General features: G+C 43.5%; 1 protein-coding gene across 1 annotated transcript in view; it reads left to right on the forward strand.

The window, feature by feature from the left end:
• The first annotated feature begins 261 nt into the window (after positions 1 to 261).
• Positions 262 to 20,367, forward strand: part of GARNL3 (GTPase activating Rap/RanGAP domain like 3) — a 160,561-nt gene continuing 140,455 nt past the window's right edge. The window contains exon 1 of the mRNA XM_007471720.1: positions 262 to 320. The gene's annotated coding sequence lies outside the window, so the exon portion shown is untranslated. The remainder of the gene's footprint in view (positions 321 to 20,367) is intronic.

A 20,367-nucleotide genomic window follows, 5' to 3' on the forward strand; every position in this document is an offset into this window, starting at 1 on the left:
GAGAAAAAGCAGGGCCTTGTCTATGGTTGGGGCACGGGGAAAGACGGCCCTGAGAGGGGACGGTGCTACGTTAGAAAGGGCCGAGAGGTACTGAGATGTGGTGGGGCGACTCTCTGAGGAGCCGACCCTTGGGGTGAGGGAGGAGGCCGCGCGCGAGCCCTCAGTAGTGGGAGGGTACGTGGGTGGGGCCTGGGTCGGTGCTGAGGGCCACGGAGCGGGAGGGGAAGGGCCGTGGACTGTCCGGAGCTGAGGACGGGGTGGCATTTTAGGTTTGTGGGCCTAGCAGAGGTGCTGACAGCCCGCACAGGGAACCCCGCGAGGTCTGTGCGGGAGGGGCGTGGCTGGAGTGCGGGGCGGAGCTGGGGTGGGGTCTGGACCTGGCTGAGAGGCGCGGAGTGGGCTGGGCCGCAGTTCGGGGCGGGGTTGGGCGGGGTCTGGACCTGGCCGAGGAGCACAGAGTGGGCGGGACTGAGCCTTAGGGCGGGTCCAGGGCGGGGCCTAGATCCCGCCGAGGGGCACGGAGCGGCCGGACCGAAGTTCGGGGCGGAGCCAGGGCGGGGCCTAGGCCGGGCAGAGGCGCGCGGGGCGGGGTGTGGGCTGCGGCGCGCGAGCCGAGCGGACCGCCGAGCCCCGCCGAGGCCCGAGCCCACCCGAGTGCGCCCGAGCCCGCGGCCCCCGCCCGGGGCGATGGAGCCAGAGCCCGGCGGGGCGGCCGCTGCGCTCCTGCGGCAGAAGAGGGCGGCGCTGCGGCGCAGGGGGTGCAGCTTCGAGAGCCCCAGGTACAGCGGCCCGGGAGGGGTGCGGCCGGGAGGGGCGGAAGTGGGGAGCCGGCCACGTGGGGGGGTGGCTGTCTGAGGGGACCGAGGGCCGCAAGGTCGCGACGGGGAGAGGGCTCTCGGCTGGGGTGGTGGTCTGAAGAGATCTGGCGAGGAGCCTGAGCACAGCGGCCGGGAGTCGAAGGGGGCTGGGCTGTCCGAGCGGCAGGTGCGGGAGGGGGTTGCCCCAGAGAAGCACCTGACGAGAGTCGGGAATCCAGACCCGACTGGACGGGTCCAAAGCGTCGTTGAGACGCCCCCAAAGCGTCGGTCCCTTGTCAGGCCCCGAGCAAAGCCGTGGCTCTAGGCGGATTTCGGGCTGTGGAGAATTTGCCCTGCCCGCCTCTTCTAAATGCTCAAGGACAAGGTCGGGAAATAGCCCCCCTAAAGTCCAAGGGAGGTAGGTCTCCCTCCCCGGGGAGTCCCTCTGAGCTGCCCCAGGACCCGGGCCAGCTCCAGCCTTCCTAGCCTGGCTCCCCAGGTAACGCACACCTGCTGCCTCACTGCCCCGCCCATCCTGGCCGGTGGCCCCCGACATGCCCGGCCCCTCCTGCCCCTCTGACCCGCCGATGCTGCTCCTCTGCCAGGGGTGCCCGTGCCCCTCCCGCCCGCTTCCTTGGCTTGGGGAGCTCGCCTGATGTGTCCGGGTCCTTCTCCCTGGAACCTTGCCCGGAAGACACGCCCTCCCCCGCCGCGCTTGGTGGCGCTCCCTCTGCCCGGCGAGATTCCTTCTCTCAGAGGGCATTTCCTTAACTTGGAGTGCCTTCTCCCGCTCCAACGTCGCTGAAGTGAGCCCTCCTACTTTTCAGTCCCTGGTCCCGTCTAGAATACTCCAGCAGCCCCCCAACTACACTTCGCATCTTTATTCTTCCACGCCTCAAATCCACATTCTTATTGGCCGCTGGAAGAGTCTTACTGCACTGTCCACTGTGCCCCTCCCATGCCTTACCTCCCCCCCCCCCCCCCCCCGCCCCGAGGAGAGCAGATACTGATAACCCTGTCGGGCTCCCTCCAGGGGCCCCGGGGTCTCCAGGGTGGCAGGGACAAACGTCCCCCCCCGTCCCAGGAGCTCTCCGTCTCCCAGGGCCGTGATGGGGACTGGGGCAGAGGAAGGGGAGAAAGATAGGAAGTGGGACTATGGCCCTCCCTGTGACAGAAAAGAGGGTTCAATTGCTAGGATAAAAAACAGGACCCTTACTATGAGATGCCAGGCCCTTGTCACCTCACCTCACCCTCGGTGCTTCAGAAGTACCTGATGAGAGTATAAGCATCCTGAGGACAGGGACCGTAGCTGTTCACTGCTCTGTCCTCGGAGGCTGGCTCAGGCCTGGCCCATCACAGGCATTTACTATCTCTTGAATAAATAAATGCCTGACCAGCTGGTAATTATTCCCTTATGCTGTGCTATCTCTCATCTGTGCCTTTACTCGTACCATGCTCTTTTCTCTACTTAGAATAGTCTTGTCTTTACTTTTTGGGTAACGCCGACCCCTCCTCTGGGAAGTCTTCCCTGAACCCCGGCCTGAATCTACACATTGACTGCTAGTCCACACACCACTGTGTGTAATTACCCGGATAACACCTCTTCCCCACTAGACCGGGAGCACCAGGCAAATATGGTCTCCGCCCTTCTGATGCTTACACTCTTGTTGCTGGAGCATGAAGGATGGAAAGTGCACCAAGAGATGAGGCTGAAGAGATGAGTCAAAAGCTGGATCCAGGCCTGAGGTAGAATGTTTAGAGCAGCACTGTCCAATAGAACTTTCTGTGATAATGGAGGCACTCTATAGCCCATCCTGGCTGATACTGTAACCACTAGCCGCCTGTGGGTATTGAGCTCTTGAAATATGGCTCATGCAACTAAGGAAATGAATTTTAAATTTTATTTAACTTTAAGTTTAAATAGGCACATATGACTAATGTTTCCAATATTGCACAGCACTGGTTTAGAAAATTTCTCTCTTCCTCTGAACTCTCACTTTTTACCACCCCCTCCTTTGTCTTCATGATGTTACACCTGAAAGACTAAATGACTTCTTGGCCTCCAAAGGTGTTTCCCTCTATTTAACACTCCATGATATTATTATATAAACCATAGAAATAATGATTACCATTTTTGTGATTATAAAAATAATTTGTTTGTTGGAAGACAATGTATTTAACCCATCCTTTATTATTGTACATGCAGTTTATTACCAGTTTCTTACTCGTACTAAAGACACATTGAATCCGTGTACATTAGTCTGTGTATGAGTCTGTAAGAGGTAATCATCTCCTTAAGATAAATTCATACAAGTGATAGAGATTATTGGATCCCAGAAAATGAACATTTTAAAGGCTTTTGAAGCATAAGGCCAAATTGCCCACCAGAAAGTTGTGCCAGTTGATAGTTCTCCCAAGAGCATATGAACGTGCCTGTTTTTTCTCATCCTCACTGCTAGGCATTATCATTTATAAACATTTGCCAAAGTGATACCTTGTTTTAATTTGAATTTCCATGTTTAGTAGTGAGGTGAAACTTTTTTCTCACATTTATTCATAATTTGTATTTCTTCTTCAAATGAATATATATAATGTACTTTGTTCAGTTTTCCTTTGGAATATTTATCTTTTCCTTATTGAATAGTACTTTTTATTTATTAAGGTAATTAATTTTTTTGTCAAATATGTAGCAACTTTTTTTTTCAGCTACTTTAATTTGTTTTTAATAGATCTTTATTGGAGTATAATTGCTTCACAATACTGTGTTAGTTTCTATTGCACAACAAAGCGAATCAGCCATATGAATACACATGTCCCCATATCCCCTCCCTCTTGAGCCTCCCTCCCATCCTCCCTATCCCACCCCTCTAGGTCATCGCAGAGCATCCAGCCGATCTCCCTGTGCTATGCTGCTGCTTCCCACCAGCCAACTATTTTACATTCCATGGTGTATATATGTCGATGCTACTCTCACTTCGCCCCAGCTTCGCCCTCCCAACCCATGTCATCAAGTCCATTCTCTATGTCTGCCTCTTTATTTCTGCCCTGCAACTAGGTTCTCAGTACCATTTTTATTTTAAATTTTTTTAGATTCCATATATATGCGTTAGCATACGGTATTTGTTTTTCTCTTTCTAACTTACTTCACTCTGTATGACAGACTCTAGGTCCATCCACCTTACTACAAATAACTCAATTTCGTTTCTTTTTACGGCTGAGTAATATTCCATTGTATATATGTGCCCCATCTTCTTTATCCATTCATCTGTCCATGGACACTTAGGTTGCTTCCATGTCCTGGCTATTGTAAATAGTGCTGCAATGAACATTGTGGTACATGACTCTTTTTGAATTATGGTTTTCTCAGGGTATATGCCCCAGTAGTGGAATTGCTGAGTCATATGGTAGTTCTGTTTGTAGTTTTTTAAGGAACCTCCATACTGTTTTCCGTAGTGGTTGTATCAATTTACATTCCCACCAACAGTGCAGGAGGGTTCCCTTTTCACCACACCCTTTCCAGCATTTATTGTTTCTAGATTTTTTGATAATAGCCATTCTGACTGGCCTGAGGTGATATACCTCATTGTAGTTTTGATTTGCATTTCTCTAATAATTAGTGATGTTGAGCATCTTTTCATGTGCCTCTTGGCCATCTGTATGTCTTCCTTGGTGAAATGTCTATTTAGGTCTTCCACCCATTTTTTTTTTTCTTCCACCCATTTTTTAACTGGATTGTTTGTTTTTGTGATATTGAGCTCCATGAGCTGTTTGTATATTTGGAGATTAATCCTTTGTCTGTTGTTTCATTGGCAAATATTTTCTCCCATCTTGAGGGTTGTCTTTTTGTGTTGTTTATGGGTTCCTTTGCTGTGCAAAAGCTTTTAAATTTAATTAAGTCCCATTTGTTTATTTTTATTTCCGTTACTCTAGGAGGTGGGTCAAAAAAGATCTTGCTGTGGTTTATGTCAAAGAGTGTTTTTCCTATGCTTTCCTCTAAGAGTTTTATAGTGCCTGGTGTTACATTTAAGTCTTTAATCCATTTGGAGTTTATTTTTGTGTATCGTGTTAGGGAGTGTTCTAATTTCATTCTTTTACATGTAGCTGTCCAGTTTTCCTGGCACCACCTACTGAAGAGGCTGTCTTTTCTCCATTGTATGTTCTTGCCTCCTTTGTCATAAATTAGGTACCCATATGTGCATGGGTTTTTCTCTGGGCATTCTACCTTGTACCACTGATCTATATTTCTGTTTTTGTTCCAGTACCATACTGTCTTGATTACTGTAGCTTTGTGTTATAGTTTGAAGTCAGGGAGCCTGATTTCTCCAACTCTGTTTTTCTTTTTCAAGATTGCTTTGGCTATTCGGGGTCTTTTGTGTTTCCATACGAATTGTAAAATTTTTTGTTCTACTTCTGTGAAGAATGCCATAGATAGTTTGATAGGGATTGCATTGAATCTGTAGATTGCTTTGGGTAGTATAGTCATTTTCACAATATTGATTCTTCCAATCCAAGAACATGGTATATTTCTCCATCTGTTTATGTCATCTTTGATTTCTTTCATCAGTGTCATATAGTTTTCTGAGTACAAGTCTTTCACCTTCTTAGGCAGGTTTATTCCTAGGTATTTTATTCTTTTTGTTGCAGTGGTAAATAGGAGTGTTTCCTTAGTTTTTCTTTCTGATTTTTTGTTGTTGTTTTATAGGAATGCCAGAGGTTTCTGTGCATTAATTTTGTATCCTCCAACCTTACCAAATTCATTGATTAGTTCTAGTAGTTTTCTGGTGGCATCTTTAGGCTTTTCTATGTATAGTGTCATATCATCAGTAAACAGTGGCAGCTTTACTTCTTCTTTTCCAATTTGTATTCCTTTTATTTCTTTTTCTTCTCTGGTTGCTGCGGCTAGGACTTCCAAAACTATGTTGAATAAGAGTGGCGAGAGTGGACATCCTTGTCTTGTTCCTGATCTTAGTGGAAATGCTTTTAGTTTTTCACCATTGAGTATGATGCTTGTGGGTTTGTCATATATGGCCTTTATTATGTTGAGGTAGTGTCCCTCTATGCCCATTTTCTGGAGAGTTTTTATCATAAACGGGTGTTGAATTTTGCCAAAAGCTTTTTCTGCATCTATTGAGATGATCATATAGTTTTTATTCCTTAATTTGTTAATGTGGTGTATCACATTGATTGATTTGCATATATTGAAGAATCCTTGCATCCCTGGGATAAATCATGGTGTATGATCCTTTAATGTGCTGTTGGATTCTGTTTGCTAGTATTTTGTTTAGGATTTTTGCGTCTGTGTTCATCAGAGATATTGTACTGTAGTTCTCTTTTTCTGTAACACCTTTGTCTGGTTTTGGTATCAGGGTGATGGTGGCCTCGTAGAATGAGTTTGGGAGTGTTCCTCCCTCTGCTATATTTTGGAAGACTTTGAGAAGGATCGGTGTTAGCTCTTCTTTAAGTGTTTGATAGAATTCTCCTGTGAAGCCATCTAGTCCTGGACTTTTGTTTGCTGGAAGATTTTTAATTACGGCTTCAACTTCATTACTTGTGATAGGTCTGTTTATATTTTCTGATTCTTGGCGTTTCAGTCTTGGAAAATTGTACCTTTCCAAGAATTTGTCCATTTCTTCCTGGTTGTCCATTTTACTGGCATATAGTTGTTTGTAGTAGTCTCTTAAAATCCTTTGTATTTTTGCAGTGTCAGTTGTGACTTCTCCTTTTTCATTTCTATTTTTATTGATTTGCGTCCTCTCCCTTTTTTTCTTGATGAGTCTGGCTAAGGGTTTATCAGTTTTGTTTATCTTCTCAAAGAACCAGCTTTTAGTTTTATTGATCTTTCCTATTGTTTTCTTCATTTCTATTTCCTTTATTTAGCTCTGATCTTTATGATTTCTTTCCTTCTACTGACTTTGGGTTTTCTTTGTTGTTCTTTTCTAGTTGTTTTACGTGTAGGTTTAGTTTGTTTATTTGAGATTTTTCTTGTTTCTTGAGGTGAGATTGTATTGCTACAAACTACCCTCTTAGAACTGCTTTTGCCGCATCCCATACGTTTTGGGTCGTTGTGTTTTCATTGTCATTTGTTTCTATGTATTTTTAAATTTCTTCTTTGATTTCTTCAGTGATCTCTTGGTTATTTAGTAGTGCACTGTTTAGGCTCCATGTATTTGTGTTTTTTACAGTTTTTTTTTCCTGTAACTGATTTCCAATCTCATAGCATTGTGGTCAGAAAGGATGCTTGATACAACTTCAACTTTCTTAAATTTTCCAACGCTTGATTTGTGACCCAAGATGTGATCTATCCTGGAGAATGTTCCATGCGCACTTGAGAAGAAAGTGTATTCTGCCACTTTTGGGTGGAATGTTCTATTAATATCAATTAGATCTATCCGGTCTATTGTGTCATTTAAAGCATGTGTTTCCTTATTTATTTTCTGTTCCGATGATCTGTCCATTGGTGTAAGTGGGATGTTAAAGTCCCCTACTATTACTGTGTTACTGTCGATTTCTCCTTTCATGGTTATTAGCATTTGCCTTATGTATTGAGGTACTCCTATGTTGGGTGCATAAACATTTAATTGTTATTTCTTCTTCTTGGATGAATCCCTTGATCATTATGTAGTGTTCCTCCTTATCTCTTGTAACAGTCTTTATTTTAAGTCCATTTTATCTGATACAAGTATTGCTAATCTGGCTTTCTTTTGATTTCCATTTGCATGGAATATCTTTTTCCATCCCTTCACTTTCAGTCTGTATGTGTCCCTAGGTCTGAAGTGGGTCTCTTGTAGATAGCATATATATGGGTCTTGTTTTTGTATCCATTCAGGCAGTCTGTGTCTTTTGGTTGGAGCATTTAATCCATTTACAAGGTTATTATCGATATGTATGTTCCTATTACCATTTTCTTAATTGTTTTGGGTTTGCTTTTGTGGGTCTTTTCCTTCTCTTGTGTTTCCCGTCTAGAGAAGTTCCTTTAGCATTTGTTGTAAACCTGGTTTGGTGGTGCTGAATTCTCTTAGGTTTTGCTTGTCTGAAGAGCTTTTGACTTCTCCATCGAATCTGAATGAGATCCTTGCTGAGTAGAGTAAGCTTGGTTGTAGGTTCTTCTCTCTCATCACTTTAAGTATATCCTGCCACTCCCTTCTGGCCTGCAGAGTTTCTGCTGAAAAATCAGCTGGTAACCTTATGGGGATTCCTTTGTATGTTATTTTTTGTTTTTCCCTTGCTCCTTTTAATATGTTTTCTTTGAATTTAATTTTTGTTAGTTTGATTAATATGTATCTTGGTGTGTTTTTCCTAGGGTTTATCCTGTATGGGACTCTCTGTGCTTCCTGGACTTGGGTGACTATTTTCTTTCCCATGTTAGGGCAGTTTTCTACTGTAATCTCTTCAAATATTTTCTCAGACCCTTTCTTTTGCTCTTCTTTTTCTGGGACCCCTATAATTCGAATGTTGGTGCGTTTAGTGTTGTCCCAGTGGTCTCTGAGATTGTCTTCAATTCTTTTCATTCTTTTTTCTTTATTCTGCTCCTCGGCAGTTATTTCCACCATTTTGTCTTCCAGCTCACTTATTCATTCTTCTGCCTCAGTTATTCTGTTATTGATTCCTTCTAGTGTTTTTTTCATTTCAGTTATTGTGTTGTTCATCTCTGTTTGTTTGTTCTTTAGTTCTTCCAGATCTTTTTAAACATTTCTTGTATTTTCTCAATCTGTGCCTCCATTCTATTTCCGAGATTCTGGATCATCTTTACTACCATTACTCTGAATTCTTTTTCAGGTAGATTGCCTATTTCCTCTTTATCTGTTTGGTTTGTAGGTTTTTACCTTGCTCCTTCATGTGTGACATATTTTTTTGCAAGGTTTGGGTGGTGGGCAGGGCCTATGCTTAGGACCCACGGGGCTGGAAAAGGCCCTGGGGACTGTGGGGGGTGGGGCTTAGGCTCAAGGAACAGAAGGGGCCCAGTCGTGCCCCCCACCCCTGGTCTCAGAGGGCAGGGGACCTCACCAGGGAGCCCAGCAGGCTCCTTGGGCTCAAGTGGGCGGGGCAGACACATTGTTCTCCTCTCCTGCTCCTCCGGCCTGGGAGGGCCCCTCACACCTGCCTCTCCCGGTCTCCCCAGCCTCAGGGGCACACATCCTGTCTGGCCTCCACTTCTCCTCCCCCCTCAGTCCCCCTGTGTCCTACCGGTTCACTTTGGGGTTCTTCCCGTCTCCTTGGATGTCAGAGTTTCCCACCAGCGGCCAGCAGGCGCCCTAGTTGTGGGGAGACACTAACTCCATGTCTTCCCACACCGCCATCTTGACTCCACCTTCTGTAGCAAATATTTTTTGCACTTCATTATTTGCCTTTTAACTTTCTTTATGGTGTTTTTTTGATGGACTTTATTATCATTTTTTTTAAGTTTAGTCAAATCTACTAATTTATTCCTCCTGTTTATGCTTAGTTAGAAAAGGCCTCCCTGACTTAAAAAGATAAATGTTCATCTACAGTTTCTCCTAATGTTTCTGTTGCTTTCAAAAAAAATTACCTTTTTAATCCATTAATCCAAATCATCTCACTTTTAAGTGAGAAATATTAAGAGCTGTCTTGTATTGGGCTGACATCGTGGACTTTTAGGGCCAACGAAGAACAGTCACCTGTGAAACATCTTAACCATACAAGTGTGTGGGTCCCTCCTCCAGGCCTATTGTTCCAGGAAGTCCAGGGTGGTAATGGGGCGCGGGATGCAGGTGATTGTGATGGACAGCCAGGGGAGAGAGCCTTGGCCTAATTTGTGGGCGTGTTGCCAGACTAGCCTCCCTTTTACTCCAAAAGTCCTCCACTACTTCTCATTTCCTATTGTGTCAGGTTTAAAAGCCACTGCCTTGTGTTTAGGGCCTTTCAGAATCTGGTTTAACCATATTTACTCAATCATCTTGGTGACATCAAGGCAAAAAAGGCATTATTTCAGGATGGCAACAGTCTTTGCTGACTATCCTGTATCACAGTGGTCCCCAACCTTTTTGGCACCAGGGACTAGCTTCGTGGAAGACAATTTTTCCACGGACTAGGGTTGGGGCAGATGGTTCAGGTGGTAACGCAAGTGACGGGGAGCAGCAGATGAAGCCTTGCTCGCTTGCCTGCCGCTCGCCTCCCGCTGTGCGGCCCGCTTCCTAACAGGCCGAGGACCGAAACCGGTCTGCGGCCTGGGGGTTGGGGACCAGTGCTGTATCAGCTCCGACAACTGGCAGGCAGACACAACACATAATGAACACAAAGGAGCAAGGAGGGGCCCAGGCAAGAGGCCTCTGAGCAGGTGGCAGTGAGGAGGACTAGCTGGGAAACCTGGAGGCCGTAGGGCCAGACGCTGATGCTGTGAAGCCGCTTGACCTAGATGTGTTTGTCCTCATTTTGTAGGAAGGCATATCAGGCTGTGTTTGAGAACGAGGGCTTTGGAGCGACACAGACCTGGGCTCAGGTTTCTGACTTTTCTCTTGCTGTGTGTGTGGCCTTGGACAAGTTGATTAACCCCTCTGAGCCTTGGTTAACTCGTTTGTAAAATGACAGTAACACCGCTCTCACAATATTGATGTGAGCTTTAAGTGAACTGATTTGTGCAAAGTGCTAAAAACAGTGTCTGGCACAAAGTATTACTAAATCATAACTGTTATGGACAAAAATGATTAATGTTTATGTGAAGGGTCTCAACCTTTCCCTTCCCATGCCTCATTAAAATTCTAGCTTTGCCCATTCAGTTTTTCCTCCTCCCCTGCCCTCAGAGCAAGGTCCTGCCTTGCTTTCTTGTAGTTTTTTGAGCTGTAGATTTAGGAAAAGAGGGATTGAGGCAAAGGACAATAGGTCCACAGGGCACTGGTTAGGACTGCCTGAATAAAAACCTGTAGGGGGTGCAGAAACACCTACTTTGTCTGAGTGTGGCTAATAGGTTTCCCTATTGTTTTTGTTGCTCTAAGATATATTTTAAGAAATGTATCTGTTATATTTTGTGACTTTGTGATGAACCTGAGTTATTTTAAAGTACTCCTCTCTTGCTAGGCTGTGTCATTTTGGCTGCAACACTTCGTGGAGCCAGACCACATGTGAATCAAAGCATTAACAGGGTTACATAGTAGGACTGGATTTGCAGCGTAAATCCTCAAGATCAAAGAATCTCAACATTGAATGGAACTTTAGACATCTCTTAGGTCAACCTCTCAGACAGTGGTACTTAAAGTGTGGTCCCCGGATCAGCAGCGTCAGCATTACCTGGGAACTTGTTAGAAATGCAAATTTTCAAGCCCAACCCTAAATATACTCAGTCAGAATCTCTGGGGCTGGGGGCTTAGGAAACTGTGTTTGAGAACCAGTGCTCTCAAGTCTAATATAGTGGTTCTCAAACCTGACATATATGAGAATCACCAGGAGGGCTTCTTAAGACTGTTTTCTGCCCCTCCCCCACCCCACCAAGATTCTGATTTCGTAGGTCAGCGTGGGTCTATGAATTGTATTTCTAACAAGCTCACAAGTAATACCAGTACTGCTGGCTCAGGGACATATTTTGAAAACCACTCCTCTAGGATAATACAGGACTCTTTTCTACAACAACACTTGCAGCTGGTCATCCAACTTCTGCTTATTACATCTAAGGTCAGGGAACCCACTACTGCAAGCCTTTTTGTTATTGGGCAACTCTATTATCTTTCCTTAATAGTGAAGTCAAATCTTGCCTCATTATACTTACCAGCCATCATTCATAATTCTGCTTTCATAGCCACTTGCAGTAGGCAATGCCTGTGGCTCTGATACCAGGTGAAAAGTGGTGGCTTGGATTGTGGTCAAGTGATTCCTACTCCTGGCTACCCAGTTGTAATCACCATTGAACAGTTCTCCTGCAGCTACAAGCAGGACGAGTAACACATTGCACCTCTTCTGATTAGTGCCTTTACCAGTTGTTAAAATTTTTTTAAAAATTATCAAAGGCTATGAATGGCAAGCAGAGGAGAATCATCGGTTCATGCAACTGCAGAATGCTGGGGGAGACCAAGCTTTAGGAGAGGATAGATCCAGGTGCTCAAATAATGTCATCAGTAATCTTTCTTCATTTTCTGGGTTGACCTTGTCCTCAAGGTCTTTCCTCTTGGAGGCAAAGAAAATGAAATGAGTCCAGGATTACTTTCTATCAATGGACAGTCCCAGCAGAAAGATATTACCTCTTTCTCAAAGGTTCTAGAGCACATCCCAGGCTTGACATTCGTTGGATCTCTGGGGTTCTCTGCTCATCTGTGAACCAGTCGTTTTGGCCAGAAGCGGGTAAAACATGCTAATTGGCTGGGCCTGGGTCACGTGCCCAACCCAGAACTGAGGGGTTAGATCACTTCATAGAGAGCACAAGGAAGTGATTCCCCAAAGGAAAAATCATATTACTATTACCAGAAGAAGGGGAATGGATACTGGATTGCCCACCCTGCCCCAAAAAAGTGCCATTAAATGTGGGAAGCTTTCCAAATTATAGATACCCAGATGTCACCCTAGAATCACAGAATGGGATTTCTGCATTTTTTAGTACTCATTGTAAAAGACTACCTTAGTTGAGTGGTTAAATTATGCGTACTATGTTTAGCCACAGGGAGGGAAGAGCCCTACATAGACAGAAGATTTTGAATTACAAATGGAAAACATATTTTCCACTTTCCCAGATATTGCTTCCTACATAGCGGCTTCCTTATTAGTAATGCATATAACCCACGCCTTGTGAGAACAAATTTGATGCCAAGACAAATGCTTTCGTGTGCCTAAAGATGGCTTTCCAGGCCAAGACAGAATCAGAAAAGAACAGTTATCCATGATGCATTTGGGTGCCTTCTTTTCTTCTTCCTTATGTTTCTCCTGACTCTTAGATTCTTAGATTTTTTTTTTCTTTTTCTTTTTTTTTCAGGAGACTTTTTTCCCCCGATGCTTGTAAACAAGCATTTTAATGAGAGCTGTTTTCACAGCCTTTGTCCCTCTATATTATGTCATTATTCTTTTTTTGTGTGTCAGGCCCTTAAGTATTTAATCACAAATAGATCTGCAGCTGTCAATTTTCTTTTGGAAAAACAGCAGTCTTCCTGAGATAGGCTATTGGGAGCTGTCTTGTATCGGGCTGACATAATGGGCTCTTAGGGCCAACAGAGAAAATTAATTTTCATATTATGTCCTCCTAAGAGAAGGGAGAAAAACAACTTTTATTATTCACTAAGAGTTTGAGTTAATACAAACCAGATTCCTTTCTTGGAGGAAGACAATAGTCAAATTAGTTTTGCTTTAGAAGGTTAATATGAGAAATTATATTTGGTTGTCTGGTTTCCAGAGCTGAAGATCTGAACACAGATGAAGTCTGACAAACCATGCTGTCGGAAAATCAGGAGATTTGGCCTGTACAGTGAGACTCACTGCTGGTTTTCCTGGGGAAAAAAATTTTAAAGCAGCACGCAAGTGTAGAGGTGTTGGAAAGTCTGAACCACACATGGGGTTGTCTCTAGAGCTACGATCTTAGAGGACAGGAGGCAAATATGAGTTAGCAATGAGGTGTGGCTGCCCAAGAAGCTGTATATAGAAGGCTGTTCACTGTAGGATTGCTTGTAAAAGTGTAAGAAAAAGTCCATCAGGAATGTGTCAATACGATGCTAATCATCTGTTAAAAAGACTGATACCAATCTGTATTCTGACTTGGAAAGATATCTAGGATGTTCATGGATGTTTAGTGAAACAAAGTAAGTGGCTTCTTCTGGTGATAGCAAGTGTGTAGAATTACATATGGAATTTAAGATTTTCTAGCGGCCATATTTTAAAAAGTGAAAAAAAATGAAATGAATTTCAATAGTTTATTTTGTTTAACTCAATATATCCAAAATATTATCATTTTAACATGTAATCAATATTAAAAACAATTAAGATAATTTCCTTTTCTTTTCAGTACTGTCTTTGAAATCTGGTATGTATTTTACACTTCAGCATCTCGGTTCAGAGTAGCCACATTTTTTTTTAACATCTTTATTGGAGTATAATTGCATTACAGTGTTCTGTTACTTTCTGCTGTATAACAAAGTGAATCGGCTATATGCCTACGTATATCCCCATATTCCCTTCCTCTTGGCGTCACCCTCCCACCCTCCCTATCCCACCCCTCTAGGTGGTCGCAAAGCACTGAACTGATCTCCCTGTGCCATGCAGCTGCTTCCCACTACTTTTGATAGTGTATATATGTCAATGCTACTTGCGCACTTCGTCCCAGCTTAACCTTCCCCCTCTCCATGTCCTCAAGTCCATTCCCTACGTCTGTGTCTTTATTCCTGTTCTGCCCCTAGGTTCATTAGAACCATTTTTTTTTTTTTTTGTAGATTCCATATATATGTGTTAGCATACGGTATTTGTTTTTCTCTTTCTAACTTACTTCACCCTGTATGACAGACTCTAGGTCCATCCACCTCACTACAAATAACTCAATTTCATTTCTTTTTATGGCTGAGTAATATTCCATTGTATGTATGTGCCACATCTTCTTTATCCATTCATCTGTCCATGGACACTTAGGTTGCTTCCGTGTCCTGGCTATTGTAAAGAGTGCTGCAATGAACATTGTGGTACATGACTCTTTTTGAATTATGGTTTTCTCAGGGTATATGCCCAGTAGTGGGATTGCTGTGTCGTATGGTAGTCCTATTTTTAGTTATTTAAGGAACCTTCATACTGTTCTCCATAGTGGCTGTATCAATTTACATTCCCACCAACAGTGCAAGAGGGTTCCCTTTTCTCCACACCCTCTCCAGCATTTGTTGTTTGTAGATTTTTTGATGATGGCCATTCTGACTGGTGTGAGGTGATACCTCATTGTAGTTTTGATTTGCATTTCTCTAATGACTAGTGATGTTGAGCATCCTTTCATGTGTTTGTTGGCAATCTGTATATCTTCTTTGGAGACATGTCTATTTAGGTCTTCTGCCCATTTTTGGATTCAGTTGTTTGGTTTTTTGATATTGAGCTGCAAGAGCTGCCTGTATATTGGGAGATTAATCCTTTGTCAGTTGCTTCATTTGCAAATATTTTCTCCCGTTCTGAAGGTTGTCTTTTCATCTTGTTTATGGTTTCCTTTGCTGTGCAAAAGCTTTTAAGTTTCATTAGGTCCCATTTGTTTATTTTTGTTTTTATTTCCATTTCTCTAGGAGGTGGCTCAAAAAGGATCTTGCTGTGATTTATGTCATAGAGTGTTCTGCCTATGTTTTCCTCTAAGAGTTTTATAGTGTCTGGCCTTACATTTAGGTCTTTAATCCATTTTGAGTTTATTGTTGTGTGTAGTGTTAGGGAGTGTTCTAATTTCATTCTTTTACATGTAGCTGTCTAGTTTTCCCAGCACCACTTATTGAAGAGGCTGTCTTTTCTCCATTGTATATTTTTGCCTCCTTTATCAAGGATAAGGTGACCATATGTGCGTGGGTTTATCTCTGGGCTTTCTATCCTGTTCCACTGATATATATTTCTGTTTTTGTGCCAGTACCATACTGTCTGGATTACTGTAGCTTTGTAGTATAGTCTGCAGTCCGGGAGCCTGATTCCTCCAGCTCTGTTTTTCTTTCTCAAGATTGTTTTGGCTATTCTGGGTCTTTTGTGTTTCCATACAAATTGTGTGATTTTTTGTTCTAATTCTGTGAAAAATGCCATTGGTAGTTTGATAGGGATTGCATTGAATCTGTAGATTGCTTTGGGTAGTAGAGTCATTTTCACAATGTTGATTCTTCCAATCCAAGAACATAGTATATCTCTCCACCTGTTTGTATCATCTTTAATTTCTTTCATCAGTGTCTTATAGTTTTCTGCATACAGGTCTTTTGTCTCCTTAGGTAGGTTTATTCCTAGGTATTTTATTCTTTTTGTTGCAGTGGTAAATGGGAGTGTTTCCTTAATTTCTCTTTCAGATATTTCATCATTAGTGTATAGGAATGCAAGAGATTTCTGTGCATTAATTTTGTATTCTGCTACTCTACCAAATTCATTGATTAACTCTAGTAGTTTTCTGGTAGCATCTTTAGGATTCTCTATGTATAGTGTCATGTCATCTCCAAACAGTGACTGTTTTACTTCTTCTTTTCTGATTTGGATTCCTTTTATTTCTTTTTTTTCTCTGATTGCTGTGGCTAAATCTTCCAAAACTGTATTGAATAAGAGTGGTGAGTGTGGGCAACCTTACCTTGTTCCTGATCTTAGAGGAAATGGTTTCAGTTTTTCACCATTGAGAACGATGTTGGCTGTGGGTTTGTCATATATGGCCTTTATTATGTTGAGGTAAGTTCCCTCTATGCCTACTTTCTGGAGAGTTTTTATCATAAATGAGGGTTGAATTTTGTCAAAAGCTTTTTCTGCATCTATTGAGATGATCATATAGTTTTTATTCCTTAATTTGTTAATGTGGTGTATCACATTGATTGATTTGCATATATTAAAGAATTGTTGCATTCCTGGGATAAACCCCACTTGATCATGGTGTATGATCCTTTTAATGTGCTGTTGGATTCTGTTTGCTAGTATTTTGTTTAGGATTTTTGCATCTATGTTCATCAGAGATATTAGCCTGTAGTTTTCTTTTTCTGTAACATCTTGGTCTGGTTTTGGTATCAGGGTGATGGTGGCCTCATAGAATGAGTTTGGGAGTGTTCCTCCCTCTGCTGTATTTTGGAAGACTTTGAGAAGGATAGGTGTTAGCTCTTCTCTAAATGTTTGATAGAATTCACCTGTGAAGCCACCTGGTCCTGGACTTTTGTTTGTTGGAAGATTTTTAATCACAGTTTCAATTTCAGTGTTTGTGATTGGTCTGTTCATATTTTCTATTTCTTCCTGATTCAGTCTTGGCAGTTTGTGCATTTCTAAGAATTTGTCCATTTCTTCCAGATTGTCCATTTTATTGGCATAGAGTTGCTTGTAGTAATCCCTCATGATTTTTTGTATTTCTGCAGTGTCAGTTGTTACTTCTCCTTTTTCATTTCTGATTCTATTGATTTGAGTCTTCTCCCTTATTTTCTTGATGAGTCTGGCTAATGGTTTATCAATTTTGTTAATCTTCTCAAAGAACCAGCTTTTAGTTTTATTGGGCCTCTCACTGTTGTGGCCTCTCCCGTTGCAGAGCACAGGCTCTGGACGCGCAGGCTCAGCGGCCATGGCTCACGGGCCTAGCCGCTCCACGGCATGTGGGATCTTCCTGGACCGGGGCATGAACCCGTGTCCCCTGCATCAGCAGGCAGACTCTCAACCACTGCGCCACCAGGGAAGCCCAAGAGCAGCCACATTTTAAGTGCTCAAGAGCCACATGTGGTTTGTGGCTGCCTTATTGGACAGTGTAGATATGGACCCTCAGGTAGGAAATGTTTGAAAGAATGCATCCAGGTTTTTGTTTTGTTCTTTAATGTGACTATGAATCATAGTGAAATAGGGAAAGGTAAAAAAATTTGTGGGAAAAAATATATGGGATATCAGGAGACTTTAGGAAAAGGGAATCAATAAATAAACTATTAGTGGGAAGGATGACTATGATTTGATGGACTTAGGTTAACTGTTCATATAAATCCCAAGTAAAAGTTAGACTTTGAAACTTATATGTGAAACCATTGTGTCATGGATACATGATGTAATTTAATTGGGGGGGGAGGAATTAGTGTAAATAAACATTTAAAAAAAAAAAACAGAAAGAGGGAATGATTTTTTTGTGTCAAATATTGCTGCTGGGTCACCCAGTGGAGAGCCAAGAATTGACCATTGGTTTAGCATCATGTGGGTTATAGGTGGCCTTTGACAAGAGCTGTCCTTTGGAACAGTAAGGATGAAAGTCGCACTGGACTGGCTTCGAGAGATAATGGAAGGACAGGAACTGGAAACAGTGAACCTAGTCAGCTTTTCATAGGGGTGGAAGGGATGTGAGTTGAAAAACTGTTTTATTTGGTTCTGGTTGGGGTGTTCTGCTTTTGTTTTATAAAGATATTTATGTCTGATGGGAATGGTCCAGTAAAGAAAAAAAAATATTTCAGTAGGGAGAGGGGGTGTTTTACTTGAAAAAGAGAAAATTCACAGAGGATATAAAAGCTGCCCTCCCACATTTGAAAGGGTGTCATATGAAAAAGGAATCAGGCCCACTCTGTGCATGGCCCAGGGCTAGACCTAAAATCACAGTGGGTACGAGGGATAATAAAACACACTGGACTCAATACGCAAAAAGTACATTCCAGCAGTCAGTGTGCCCCAAGCTAACATGGCTACTTCAAGATGCAGTAAAATTTTTATTACTGGAGGTTAAACCATCTATAGTTTAGACTAGTATTTCTCAACTGTTCTGTGTTTTCAGTGCACTTTTGGATACAACAGTTTTAGGTGACACACCTGGAAAGGCTCAAGACAACACAAAAGCAGGTCGGGGGTAGTGATCTCACAGTCACTGCTCCAGCGTAGCAGTGACCTTAGAAGTGTCCACAATTAGTGTGTGTTCTTTTTTTTTTTTTTTTTTTTTTTTTTTGCGGTACGCGGGCCTCTCACTGTTGTGGCCTCTCCCGTTGCGGAGCACAGGCTCCAGACGCACAGGCTTAGTGGCCATGGCTCACGGGCCCAGCCCCTCCGTGGCATGTGGGATCTTCCCAGACCAGGGCACGAACCCGTGTCCCCTGCATCGGCAGGCGGACTCTCAACCACTGCGCCACCAGGGAAGCCCCAGTGTGGGTTTTTTTGGTTGCCCTTCAGCACCTCTTTGCTGATTGGAACAGAAACGCCTAGTGCTTTGAGCAAGCTCTCTTTTAAACTCACAAGGCAAAATATCTTCCCATCAAAGTACATAGTCTCTTTTTCTTGCCCGCTGGAGGTTATACCACTGCTTCCACCAGAAAAAGATCGTGCATGCTCTGCACTCTGCACAGGGTCACACGAACTGTTAAGCTCAAAACCCAATTGGACAGACATCACTATATAAGGCCTATCGGTCAGTAATCTGTTGCAGACGACAGAATCCACTTTACCTGGTAGAAACAGAATGAGATATAATAGTGATATGGAAATTAAGTGCTTACAGAATTGTTGGCAGGGCCGGAGAGCAGATTCTAGTCTGAGCTCCCAGTCACAACTCCTGCCCCCAGAACCACTGTGCTCTGCACTGATCAGGGAGGCTGCCACTGCATAACAAGAAGCTGATCTATCAAGAAGTAGCTACAGGGCTTCCCTGGTGGTGCTGTGGTTGAGAATCCTCCTGCCAATGCAGGGGACACAGGTTCGAGCCCTGGTCCAGGAAGATCTCACATGCCACGGAGCAATGAAGCCCATGCGCCACAGCTACTGAGCCTGCGCTCTAGAGCCTGTGCTCTGCAACAAGAGGAGCCACCGCAATGAGAAGCCCATGCACCACATTGAAGAGTAGCCCCCACTTGCCACAACTAGAGGAAGCCCGCGCGCAGCATTGAAGACCCAACGCAGCCAAAAATAAATAAATAAAATAAATAAATTTATTAAAAAAAAAAAAAGAAGCAGCTGCCACCTAAGCCAACAGCAGAACCAACTCTACTTTGATCCCCAAAACTGCCCCTGCTCCCTCAGAAAGCCAGAGAATCAAGGAGCTGCTGACTCCAGGACCACAACAGCTCTGTCATGATCTATAAAAGCAAGCGGATGCCCTTTGTCCTCTCCCTTCATCTGCCTGGCTCCGTTCTCCACCAGTCTCTCATGAGTGCATCTGATTTAGCATGTGGACTCTAAATCATGTCCAGAACTCTAAACTGCCAAGCAGGTTAGGACATTACGTCTTAGCCTTCCAACTTTTGCAAGTTGTTCCAAAATATTTGCCACAGACAGCATCTTTCTTCAATCACAGCAAACATAAATAAGACACACTGATCCGAAGTTGGTAGCACACACTGGTGTGTGGCTACATACCTGGCACGCCTATCTTGGAGCCGTTTTAGTGGGCGAGGAGGTAAAAATGGGAAATCAAGACTCAGATGGCAGCGTGAAGTGGATTTTCCAACAGTTAAGTGTCGGTGATTGCATAGTTTTAACACAAATGAAAGTTAGGACATAAATGCCTGTCTCGCATTTTATGACCAGAGAGACAAGTGTCTTTAGAAGAGCTGCCAGCCGTGAAGTCTTTCCTAGCGTCAGTGCCGTATATCAGGCCTGGGCTGATGCTCGGCAGATGGATTGCCTTTGCTCCACTTGTCACAGTCCTCACAGAGCAGCTGCCTGCCAGAGGTTGATAAAGAAATAGAGTAGGTCCCATAGCGGTCTGACTGGGGCCACCAGCGACCTCATTCAAACAGTGCCAGAACAGCCCGACAAAGTCTCTCTATTCCATATGAACACTTTCCTCATATTTTTGCAGCATTCCCGTAGTCACTCATTCATTCAAAATATATTTACTGGACTTCCCTGGTGGCGCAGTGGTTAAGAATCTGCCTGCCAATGCAGGGGACACGGATTCGAGCCCTAGTCCGGGAAGATCCCATGTGCCATGGAGCAACTAAGCTCATGCACCACAACTACTGAGCCTGCACTCTAGAGCCCGCGAGCCACAACTACTGAGCCTGCATGCCACAAC

This window comes from Lipotes vexillifer, unplaced genomic scaffold, assembly GCF_000442215.2.
Source record: "Lipotes vexillifer unplaced genomic scaffold, Lipotes_vexillifer_v1.1 scaffold98, whole genome shotgun sequence".
NCBI classification, from domain to species: domain Eukaryota; kingdom Metazoa; phylum Chordata; class Mammalia; order Artiodactyla; family Lipotidae; genus Lipotes; species Lipotes vexillifer.